A 13973-nucleotide genomic window follows, 5' to 3' on the forward strand; every position below is an offset into this window, starting at 1 on the left:
ACTATTTTAAGAGTAGAGACTTCTTCTATTTTCATTTCGTTAAAATCTCTGGTCATATCGTAAGTTAGAGAGGATTATTTAATTTATAAATTATAGCCTTGTTCCCGATTATTTTTTTTACTACTATTCGGTTGCTTCAATAATAGTTTTAAGACGGCTAAGAAACAAAGGTATTTGAAAGAAAGTGTACTGACTAATAGTATATTTTTTATTATAAATTATTTCTTAGTATTGAACAACACAAATCGTCTGATTTCTGTATGAATCATATAAATATTCTTTAATGTGTCTAGTAGACGGTTAGCCAGCACTTTTAAACTGTTCAAATAGATTTCGACAAAAATGACCGAATTTGCATAGAAATTATTAACAAATCTCGAATTTTCAATTTTAAAATATTACATTTGGTTTCTTCTGCAAAAAAAATAACTCGAATAATTCTGCGCCCTCTAGCGGCCGATCGCCTATCCGAGTCGGAGATTAGTCGGACATCAGCTAAATATAACGACTGACATTATTCGGGTTACAAAAAAAAATAATCTTTCGAAGAAGTGAAAAGTATGGGCATCATTACAATGCTAATATGATAGTAATACTGTCATGATATCATGACATTGCTTATAGCAAAGTTTCTTATACCAGTTCAACTTTTCAAAATATGGGAATTGTTCCAAATTAACTGTAATGAAATTTTTACTACAAAGTTTACAGATGGACCTTCTGGTAGGCGGAACAAATATACCTTGACATCAAGACATTGATACATGAATCTCGCATACATGAAATAATAATGTTTAAACTATTGTTTAAACTTCTCGCGTATTTGGGTATTTATACATCCTTGTGTCACGGTGTAAAATGACGTTCTCTATGTTACTTTGTTTTTAATTTTTTTTTTTTTTATTTTTTTGTATTTTCGGTTAAAGTGTCACTCATTATATCAGAATTGTAAAATAGTCAATAATCTATACATATAATCTTAGTGCTAATTGTCGTTTTACATAAAGGTGTTAATCCGCTTATTATCTATACTGTCAATTATCCTTACATTATGTTTATGTGAATTGAAGGCGTCATAAATGTTGATAATCTCTTTCTGTTTGTACATATTTTGACAGCATGTTTTTTTTAACATTGACAAATTCTTTACTGCAATATCTAGTTGTTAACAATTGCCCTATATAGTACAACTATTCTGCATAGGTTTATCCCTGTTTGTTAATCGTCAAATGAACCATGGGATTGACTTGACGAAATTGTGTAGTCTTCTTTGGTAGACAGCATGTTTAAATCTATTATTATGTGTTGGTAATAGTTTTGTTACAAAAAGTATGTTTTAACTAAATGAATTCGTTCTGGGTCACCTTGACACGTCCAACTATTTGAAATAAAAGTAAAAAATTTCGATTTTCTCAGTGTACATTACTATCATGGTGTCCTTAAGCACGTAGTGAATACCTAGGAATCTTCACAGCGTCACTTGGCTTCAGTTGTATGAGTATCAGCGTTCCTGATGAAGACAAATCCATTAAAGCGCTGGCTCTACGGACAGTACGAAATTTACAACGTGTTATTTTCATTTGAATGGAAATCATAAAGTGACTTATACAAAGCCCTATTTTTCATCTTTGGCTTTCCAAACTTTTGGCGTCAAGCACACCTGATGATGGTCATTCCAAAACCCGAGTTGTGCGCACCTGTTGACGGTTATTCCAAATTACGAGCTATTTCAAAGTCGGAAAATACATATATTATGAATAAAGAAACGTCCATATAGTTCAGATCTGAAGACCAGCAAATAGACAAATGCCAAATTCGAAGAGACAATTATCAACCACAGATCACTTAGGAAGAAAGGCAACATCTAAAATGACCGAATGCCTAACGAAAAAGGCCTTGTTAGAGCAGTTACAAAAACTCTTTAATTCCTGCTTTATACGGGTTTATAATATATATACATCGTATTTGATATTATCATTCGCGGATTTTCTATTTTCAATATCGAATCACAAATGGCACAGCTATAGAAAGAGATCAGCATGAACTGTTAACAATTCGTTTATTAGGCGAGTCGTAGCATCCAAGGTAAGCGATGTGTCGTAAAGCATTTTATCCTAAATAAAAACAATCATTTTGAAAAAGAGAGGCGAGAGATACCAAAGAGACATTCAAACTCATAAGTCGAAAATAAACTGACAACGCTATGGCTAAAAAAAAAAGTCCAACGAAAAAGGCGACTGTACCAGTTGGTTCACTTACTAATGCCGTGTGCTTTGTTAAGTTATTTTGGAATTTAAATTTACCTTGTATCAAAAACAGCTTCATCGTCAGCAATAAAAGAGAACCAGTCAATCTCCGTATCAAGTCAAATGTTAACTTTAAGAAATACAAATGTAAAAAATCTTACCTTACTTTATAATTAACCCAGGTAAAATAATCAATTCAAATTCATTTTAAATTAAACTTTGACTTTTATAACAATTTCTATTCCTTTCCAATGTAAAACAACGCGAGAATATGAAATCTCACATACCTCAGTCTCCGTATTGGTATTACTATTAAGTCAATATGAATTTAACAGTATTTCGAGGTTTAGTTCAGTTATTTGTATATCTATATTAATTTTCAATCGATTTGAAATAATTTTTGTATAGAAAGTAAAATGGTTTAATCGATCAGCTTTATGCCAATGTCATAGAACAAACAATACCGGGACAATATATTTCAAAAATTGAAAGCGACCATCGACTATTTTATTCGATTTAACATAATAGAAGAGGACGTTTTTCATTTATATCTCTAATTCATCATCATAATTGCATCTCGTAACAAACAACGAAAGAAAAAAAAACCCATATTTTCATTTTCAAAAATGTATAAATGCATTGTTAGGGGTTTGATTATAGGATAATTTATATATTTCCCATGATTTCAAAATTACTATTTTATCGATTAAAAAAGAATAATAGCCTGAAGGAACAGTATCTTTTAATGTCGCTTTCTATTATTTTTTTTATTCACAAAACAGATTATCTCAATAGAGGATTAAAATTTGAAATTGCACTTCAATAATTAAAAACAAAAACTAGCAACGCACAGAGCAAAACGATATACATATAAACAATCGAGTTGTACAATGATTTAGATTTCTTCATTCGACTTGACAACTTACTGCGTTAGCAAATATTTGTTCTTCCCTCAGAGGGATTCGAACCTCTGCTTTTGAGATATGGTGGCATCACCGCGTGCACTGTATCAAGCGCCGTAGACCACCCTGACAAGAAGGGCATATACAAATATTGCTTTCTTTAGTCGAGTAATGCATTTGCTCGTCGACTATATCCAGCCATGATGTAAAGTGGACAATAGATGGTGTATACCTTGCAGATCAGCTATATCACAAAATATCGTGTATAAACAGAATACAATGTTATAAAATAATTCCAATAATTATAGCATTGATTAAATAAATTCAAAAATGAAGCAATGCATATTGTTGACAAATGCATAAAGTACTTTGAAGACAGCTATGTAGAGACTAAAAAATAAATGCTCAGTCAATGCATTGAAATTCGCAAAGACGTCAGAGAAAACCACTTACTGGTCTGATTTAAACTTGACAGTTAAGACTTTGTCATCATACTCTTCCACATAATCTGATTAGAAATAAATTTGGTCAACTAATTCATTGTACTTTTGAAAAATGAGATGTTGAATTCATCTGCTGTACTTAATCTTTGATGCACATAATGCCAACACTAGCTCTCTTCGTAACATGCTGTCTTGTGTTTCCGCTTCTACTTCTAGCCAAGACATTCCCATCGCCGTCGTCTCATTTCCACTGTTCTTCTCCGTTTTTCTTTTGGTATTTCCCTTTTCCTTTCCAGTTGGTATATCTAAGTGATACTTTTCTAAAGAGGAGACCAGTCCATTTTCATCATTTAATCTTTATTTCTACTTTTTCGATATAGTTGATTGAAAATTATTAAAATATGGGTGTAAAAGTATAGTTTACACATGAAAGTAGCTGGAAAATCATATCATTTTTCTTTAATAGAAATCTTAAAAGGGTAATTTCTACCGATTATTTTTTAATTTAAATTGTCTATAGTTATAGACCGTGTGCAATTTGATGTCTTTTTTCGTTAGGTTGCTGTCTCATTGACATATTCCCCACATCGTATTTATTTATAGATAGTAAAACTATATTTGCTATTAATTCAGGCGATTCAGATTGCCATATTTTTCCAACTATAGGCAATTTTGTAAGAAGTAAATAGTTTTGGCTCTTGTATCTAGTTTTTTGTAACGTAACCTTATATTACATCATTAAAAAGTGAAATTAAATTTAACATTAACTCATTTAGAAATATCAAATGTCCAATTATTATTGAAAAATGTTGAACTGGTATAGTTTTACACTTAAAAGTTAAAAACCTAAATGTTGAAATTCCGAAAATAAGTTTAAATACTACTTTTAATTTCCCTTTGAACATAATACGTTTCCGTATAACTCATATGAAAATGTAGTAAACATTTAATTACTACAGTTAAATTTGGACAGGAACAATTCCCATATTTTGAGAAGTTGAACCGGTATATAAGAAACGATCAGTTTGATACAAAATGTAACAAAATATAACCCATGCGTGTTCATATCCTATGCCAATACGTAAAGCTGGTAATATAGGTCTAACCAACCTCAAAGAACACACATAAAGATGACGCTGAAAATTCATTTATTAAGAAGAATTGAAAGATCGACAGGTTTATCAAGCTTTTAATTTTTGACAATTTATCGAAGTTGGAATTGCGATCGTTTGATATTCAGATGTTTATATACTCACTTTTGTTCTTGTTCCTATAATTATAAAAAAGAAGATGTGGTATGATTGCCAATGAGACAACTCTCCACAAGAGACCAAATGACACAGAAATTAACAACTATAGGTCACCGTAAGGTCTTCAACAACGAGCAAAACCCATACCGCATAGTCAGATATAAAAGGCCCACACATCAACAAACGACAACCACTGAATTACAGGCTCCTGACTTTGGACAGGCACATACAGAATATGTTGGCACCAAACCCTCCCCTAACCTGGGACAGTGGTGTAACGACACAGCATAAGAACAAACTATGCAAGACAATAAAAGAAAAACAAATATGAGAAACAGCAAAAAACGACAACCACTCAATTACAGACTCCTGACTTGGGACAGGCACAAATAGAATGCGGCGAGGTTAAACTAGTTTGAAGGCGCCAACCCTCCCCTAACCTGGGGCAGTGATGTAACAGTACAACATAAGAACAAACTATAAAAATCAGTTGAAAAAGGCTTAACTCATCAGATGGATACAAATAGAAATACGTCTAACAAAAACACAGAGTGGACGTGGACGGGTACTTGTACATCCAAACAACAAAAAGACACTAAGTACAGATCTGAGAGTACTCGCAGTTACTGACAGCTAGTTCAAAGCCAATAACAACTGATAAAAAAATCATGCATCTAAGACTAAATTATCAATCAGTACACATCCAACATCCAATGGATTTAGTGTAATGACGTCATAAACAGTCAGAGATAAACACGACCTTGTGCAATGACAAGATACAGGTATCGACAGATTGTAGGGCCATAAATGTGCATATGTATATAACAATAATATTTAGTTTGATTTTAATTTACTGATAACAAAATCAATATTAATACCAATAAAAACAATATTCAAAGATCTAATTACAGTGTTGAATTGGTAACCTTTTAGAATAAGTTTATTTAGAGGATCGATAAGTTTACCCGGATCGTTTCTAAATTTCCGGGCTCGGTAAACAACATCTCCGTAAAAATGAGGATGTGCTATCTCGGTAACGTTTGAAATAAGTTTTCTACAGGTACAACCAAACTTCAAAACCAAATCTTTATATCTATGGAAGAATTTAGTATAGGTTTTAAATCATTTGTGGTAACGAAATCTCTGACTTAATAAATTACCAGTACATGTGTAATACATAGATTACGTTCATGAAAATCCAAAACGTCACAACAGACACGGGCATAGCGAACGAGTTGTGATATATAAACACCGTAAGATGGTGCCAAAGGAACAACACTATCCAAAAAAGGAAAATTAACCATATGATAGGGAACGAAAAATCGTCTCTTTTGTCGTAAATTTTAGTGTAGAGTTTCCCCGTGTAAAACTGAAATATCTAAATAAAGGAAAGGACAGTTATTAGCGTATATATTTGATTTATTATAAGTAAGTTCCTTTTGGGTAAATTTCGGCAGTATATATAGAAAATTCTTGATTATTTAACGAAATGAATCCACATGGTTGCTAGGTACTTATAAAAATGTAATAGGTATGTGAGTCTTCCAAGATATTTATAAAATTGGAGCTCGGATTTTCTCGATACCAGAACTTTACATGATAATAATATTTGTTGGTTATGTTCCAATAAAAATTAAAATCTAAACACTTTAAATCATATCAATGGGTAAAGATGACATCTTTTTTTTTTCATTTTGGGATTCTTGTAAAATACAAAGATTTTACCAATCTTCCCAGCTAAAAACTCATCCAAGACCTTATTGTATGAAGCCGTTTGATAAAAAAAAATTAAACTTCTTTATCCCTGTTTTTTAAAACAAAATTAATGTTGACCGCGCAGATAACCATTTGTCAAAAATCTTCAAACTGAATCTCAACTACGGTCTTTATATTTGTGGCCTTCATGCAGAAAATCCGTAAAAACTAGATCCGTTTAGCTCGTCTAAACAAAACCCAATTCTCAAAATCCATGTTTTCAAACAACAAATAACTTATATATTCACAAAAGTGTAATACCATGACCGTCCAATCTCTACCATCTCATAACTCATATAAGAACTTTATACTTGTGACTATAATTTTTTTTATGCTAAGATTAGAACCCAACCATCACAATACGCGGTGATGCAATCAGGAGACATTAATTGTGTCTTCTCTTTTATAAACTGAGATTGCCATTATTGTATTGCTGGTGTTGATGATGTATTATGGAAATGAATAGCTTTGGTATATCTTACTGGTTTACTGCAAATAACATACTAAGTAGTCAAAAATTTTCATCGCTACTCATTTAATAAGCCGAATTCACATATTTTATTGAAAGTCATAGGCAAATATTGAAAAATGAATAGTGTTGGATCTGTTCAATTTTGTACTTTAACTTATGATAGCAATCTACGTGTTCTAGAATAAATTTCATCAGGTACACTCGATACCAATAAAACCTAGTCTTACATAAGATGAAAGGTTCATGTTCGCTCGAGACAAAACAATTAACATAACCTACTCTTTCATTATATGAGCAGGCAGTAAACAATTTATCGCATGTGACTTTAATAGTTTTTGTGCCTTTAAATGTTGTATAATATTAACCTGTCATTTAAAATTATATAATATGGTCTTTCTTGTATCTTACAAATTTATTCATTCATTTTTTGTACTCAAGGTGATCTAGACTTAGACACATTATACAGACATACATATATAGTTCCATTCGCCCCTTAAACATATTGTATAGACATTAAACATAGTGTATAGACATACATATATAGTTCAATTCGCGCCCCAAAGAGGGTAGTTTTAATTCAACCTTTCGATCTTTTAATTTGAAAAAAAAAATGTAAACCTTTATGTTTCTTCTTTGAGGTTCTAAGATAAATTATTCAAATACGTCGTGCTTTCTGGACATGTAACCAAACAATAACTGCTTAGAGATGGCTCTTAGCATCACTTCTTATAGACCGCAATTTTTTTAATCAAAAATGAAAATAAAAGGTTTACTAAAGTAAAACCAAACTTTTGGAGGAAATAAAGATCTTTCGGGTATAAATTATTTCATTTTTGGTTAAGTATATTCTTTGGTCCTAACTTTCACAAACTTTCCAGTTAGAAATACTTACAATGTAACAAAAAAGGAAATGTGTCCTCAATGCTCTTCAACTTCGTACTTTATTTGACCTTTAATTTTTTTGAGCGTCACTGATGTGACTTTCGTAGACGAAGCGCACGTCTGGCGTACACAATTATAAGCCTGGTATCATTGATGAGTTATCATATATCTTTTGATATTTTTTGGCGCAATGATAGTAGTCATAATTATATAGATAATATCTCATTAAGTAATGTGCATATATGTTTTTATCTTATTTTCATATAAGTTGTATCAATCTTTGAAGAAAATATTTTTTTTACACTATCAGAGTACAAAAAAAGTTGTCCTAGCTATCACACGGTCGACATGTGTTTGTCGTTTTTTTTCATTTTTTTTATTATTTTTTTTTTTTTTTTTGCTGGTTGTCATATTTGTTTCTCATTTATTATTTAAGTATAAAATAGGCCATTGTTTTTCTCTTTTGAAAATTTCACAATTTGTCATGCCGTGGACGTTTATAGAATTATATACCGTATGGGTTTTGCTCATTGTTGAAGGTCATACGAAGGTCTATAGTTTTTTTTTACATCCTCGTCCTTTGGTCACTGGTGGAAAATTGTCTCATCGGTACATCTCCTTTTTATGTAGTTAACTGGAAAAAAAGTACCAAAGCATTTTCCTTTTTTTATATATATATAACGTTTTATCCCTGAGGAGATTACTTTGTAACAATGTAGAACGAGTTTTAAATAAAATCTGTTGAATTATTCAATATGGAAAGTGGAATAAAAAATCAAATCATAACTAATGCTGTATATGTTTATAAAACAAATGCCTCGTTTGTGTATAGATACTGTAGTATTGCCATGTGCAAACTTTATATATGGAATATCAACGATAAGAACCAATTGATCTATGTAATTGGGTCATAAATGAATAAAAATGATATGGGTACACTGTTGCATTAATGATACAACAACCCAACATTTTTTTTATAATATTCCTTATGTTCACGAATGAATTTAAAATAATTCTTATTATGAAAAAAAAGGGGTTGCAATCTTACGACACGAAAATAACATAATTTTCAACAAAATGCATCTAGGATAACGTTACAGTGTTCAACAATATACATAAAGGGTAACAGTTACTGTGTTCAGCAATATACATCAAGGGTAACAATTACAGTGTTCAACAATATACACCAAGGGTAACAATTACAGTGTTCAACAATATACATCAAGGGTAACAATTACAGTGTTCAACAATATACATCAAGGGTAACAATTACAGTGTTCAACAATATACATCAAGGGTAACATTACAGTGTTCAACAATATATATCAAGGGTAACAATTATAGTGTTCAACAATATACATTAAGAGTAACAATTACAGTGTTCAGCAATATACATCAAGGGTAACAATTACAGTGTTCAACAATATACATCAAGGGTAACAATTACAGTGTTCAACAATATACATCAAAGGTAACATTACAGTGTTCAACAATATACATCAAGGGTAACAATTACAGTGTTCAACAATATACATTAAGAGTAACAATTATAGTGTTCAACAATATACATCAAGGGTATACTAACATTACAGTGTTCAACAATATACATTAAGGGTAACATTACAGTGTTCAACAATATACATCAAGGGTAATATTACAGTGTTCAACAATATACATCAAGGGTAATATTACAGTGTTCAACAATATACATCAAGGGTAATATTACAGTGTTCAACAATAAACATATTACTATAGAACATATCAAACTCTTAATCACAGTGTCTCCTATTGTAAAATCTGTAAATAAGTTTTGACATGATTTACCATCAACATCACATTCATTAAAGGACAATTAAGAGGTTCCAGACTTCAAACAAACACATAAACTAATGTTTTCGATCAAACCTTATCCCTTGTTATATCTCAATCAATTCAATAACAAAGGTACATAGAAGAACATGCAATACAAATCAGTTAAGAAAAGCACTTAACTCTATAATACCAGTATTATGGACAACACAAATGCAGGTACACGGAACACGGAAATCATATCATTTAAAAGAATTGTCAAAGTTACTGTTTGCAGTATCTAGATATAAATTAGTACATGGTTGCAGAAAAAAAAACATAAAAGAATTGATTTAGTTTTTAGTTTAATTCACACTATAAATAAACAACGTATGTACAATGTATAATCATAACATTTTAAATGGGAATGTGCAGTTTGAAGGTTTTTTTTCATCAAGGAAAGCCCACACAATTTCCTTGACTTTTAAAAAATTGTCTTCCTGTTAATTTGTCGTTTCATTGTTAAGTGTTTCAAAAGTTTAGATTTAAAAAATGTTATTTATTCAAGTGTCGATAAGCTAACAATTTATTTCCATATATTCGGAAGCGGTACAGATGATCGTGTGTACTCTTTTACACAGCAGATTAGGTTTCTCTCACGTACTGCACAACACTCACTCGTTTAGTTCAGATTATTTGAATACATTACACTTGAACATGTTGAAGTCGTATGGAATATAAAGAGGGGAAATTCTGGCGTTGATAGTATAGATTTAGAACGATCTTTTAGTTTATCCTTGAATCGTGTCGATATGAAATTCGCCGTTTCAGAATCTTATTGCAGTCTGGGTGAACATTTTAAAAGCAAACACCAAAAACGTTGTGATTGGCTAACACCGTCCTAAATAATGAATAATTTACCTTTTTCATTTTGGGGTAAAAACAATGGCATTACCCATAATCCTTTAGTCAAGGACACATACCTTCCCTAAAGGTGTACAAAAGAGGCGAAAGATACCAAAGGGACATTCAAACTCATGAGTCGAAAATAAAATGACAACGCCATGGTTAAAAAAAAACAAGATCAACAGACAAACACCAGTACACAAAACACAACATAGAAAACCAAAGACTGAGCAACACGAACCCCACCAAAACTGACGGTGATCTCAGGAGCTCCGGAGGGGTAAACAGATTCTGCTCTACATGTAGCACCCGTATTTTGATCATGTTAGTACAAACCCGGTGATAAGTCTAATTAGATAGGTCACATTTGGGGAAAAGGGGACGGGATTGTATTTACGACAATTGGAACATATCCATTGTCATCTGTGAAACAGATATTCCATAACGGTCAACTTACTAGTAATGGCGTCCGTAAAATTGACAAAGGGATGATTTCAACTTCAGCACTAGGAACTCTTGGTTTAATAGCTTCCTTGTGAGCAGCAACCCTCTATCAAGGAAATCATTATAGAAATACAAACCCTTAAATATCGTATCAACTGGGAGATATATACTCCGTATGCAGGCGCTGCTGTAATGTTTCAACTTAGAAATGGAAAGTTCACAATTGGGAAGCTGAACTCATCTCTTTTGTCGTAAAGTTTTGTTTTCAACCGACCCTCATTATCAATTTCTATATGTAAGTCAAGATATAAGGCAGACTTAACTGTATCTGTTGTGTTCTTTATCTCAAGTTCGATGGGATAGATGCGTTCAACATAGTAACCAAATTTTGAATTATTTAGTGAGAGAACATCATATCTACAGCGGAAAGTGAAGTTAACGGATATTGCTAACATCTTTTCTTTCTTTCTAAGAAGTTCCTGTTACCTAGTCAGGAATATGACAGTTGTTTTTCACTCGTTCCGTTGGTTGATAACGTTTGATTTTGTCAGTTTTTATAGACTTCCCTTTTTGAAATTATCTTGGAATTCGATTTTTGTTATACTTTGTCCATAGGACACCATGCCCAACTCGCACGATAATATCTTTGTATTCACAAATCTGGATTTAAACCTAAATTGGCATATGTAACGTATATCTAAAATTCACATCATGATGAACATTATAAAAATAAGAAGATGTGGTATGATTTCCAATTATACATCTTTCTACCAGTGACAAAATGACATTGAAGATAGGAATTTTAGATAACCGTACGGCCTTCAACAATGAGCAAAGACATGTGACTTTATTACTGAAGACTTACTTGATATAGTTTTGGATAATGATTTATCAAGTTTTTGAGATTTAAATCTTTATGCCATTCGTTACATAAAGAACGAGGCCTTTTGCATATTATTGTAAGAAATTGTAATCTCTGCGATAAGTCAGCTCTAGGAGATGAATGACATTAAATTATGGAATGCCCTGGTTTTGTAAATGAAAAGAAAGTCTTCTCCCTTTGCATTTTAATCGACGGACAAATATTTCAAAAATAATCCTCTTTGTACATGAATATCTAAAAGACTATTAGACTTTATAAGGGTTATCAATGGAAACGTTAGTTCTACTTTCTAACCATCTATCTGAGTCCTGATGACTTAGATGTTAGCAACTATAGGTCATCGTATGGCCTTCAACAATGAGCAATACCAAAACCGCTTAAACAAACAATAAAAGGCACAGACAAGACAAATGTCAAACAATCCAAACGAGAAAAACAGCGACCTCCTGCGTGCACTAAACAACAAATGAGATACAAAAATACAGCAACAAGTCCTGTTCTGTCTTACAACCACTCATCAAGTATGAGTTCATGTGATTCTCTCAGTTTTTGTTGGTTACCATAATTTGTCTCTTCCAAATCGGTTTACGAGATTTGAACATCGGTAAACTACTGTCGCCTTAATTTATTACTGAATCACAAATGGAAGACTATTGATACCAAATCTCTTTCAAACACGAGGATCTGTTGATAGTAATGGATACTTCTATACGAAAAAACGTCTTGGGTACAATTTTTAGAAAGTGAATTTCCCTTGTCTCGGGAATTATATTCATCGTAAGGTACTTCGATTTCATGGTTAATTAGCTTGAACTGAACTCCACTGAACGCGGAAATTACTCACTGCGTCACATAAGCTACGCCTCGATGACATCAGCATATTTAATTGTAGCACCAACTAAATAGTCTCGATCAGTCAAATTACATGTCGTATTTACACAATCAAAAATGAATTTAACTGTTTAATGTAAATTTACGGGAAACGTAAGAATATCATAGCAAAGACAACAGAAATTTGCTGACATTATTGCATCACTTACTTTTTTTATTGATTTTTAGATAAATGTGTACCTTTATTACAAACACAAGGTATTTTTACAATTCCAAAAAAATTGTAAATTTTGTAGTAATTTGATTCAGGAATACTAGAGCTAGTGCGAGACATGTGAAAAATTGTCTTAAATCTGAAGGTTAAAGTCCCATAACTCTGGAATACAAACTTCATTCAAAAGGTACATTCTTTTTGTTAATTTTAACAACTGTGTAAAATTTAAAGTAAATCTATGAAAGCGTACTCAAGTTAGTGTTAAGCGAGTGAAAATTTAACATGAATCTGACAATTAAAGTCTGTTAACCCTGGAATGACAAGCCAGGGAATATTCAACTAGAGATTCATATTGGCTAGAGGTATAGGGGAGGGTTGATATCTAACAAAACAAGTTAAACCCCATTTCATTTTTGCGCCTAACACAAGTCATGAACTTCTAGCCTTTGTTAGTCTTAGCTTTAGTGTGTCGTCCATTTTGCTGAACTTGTATACATTATTTTTAGAGGCCAGTTGAAGCCCGCCTCTGGGTACGGGATTGTATCGCTGCGTTGAAGACCCATTGGTGGCCTTTGGCTGTTTCCTACTCTTTGGCCGGGTTGTTGTCTCTTTGACACATTCCCCGTTTCCATTCTATATTCTATCATTATGGCAAAATATAAACAAGAAATGATTGTATCAGGATGCTGTTACGAAGTCTCCCAAACGAAGCTCCCATAATTCGTAATTCCCAGGGTTGCCGGACATTGGACAAAGTCCAGTGAAAATTGGTTTGGTCCAGTATATATGCAGTTATATGCATCAATCATGCCGGGGGACTAACCCTGTATATCATTCAAATCATCTTGGCATGACAAACCAGAATATATATGGTTTAGGGGTGGGGATCTCAACCATTTACAAGATACTAGAACATTGGGGGTGGGGGGAACCCCTGTGGACTGACCCTATACGTCA

Source organism: Mytilus californianus, unplaced genomic scaffold (genome assembly GCF_021869535.1).
Source record: "Mytilus californianus isolate M0D057914Y unplaced genomic scaffold, xbMytCali1.0.p SCAF_9, whole genome shotgun sequence".
Classification (NCBI taxonomy): domain Eukaryota; kingdom Metazoa; phylum Mollusca; class Bivalvia; order Mytilida; family Mytilidae; genus Mytilus; species Mytilus californianus.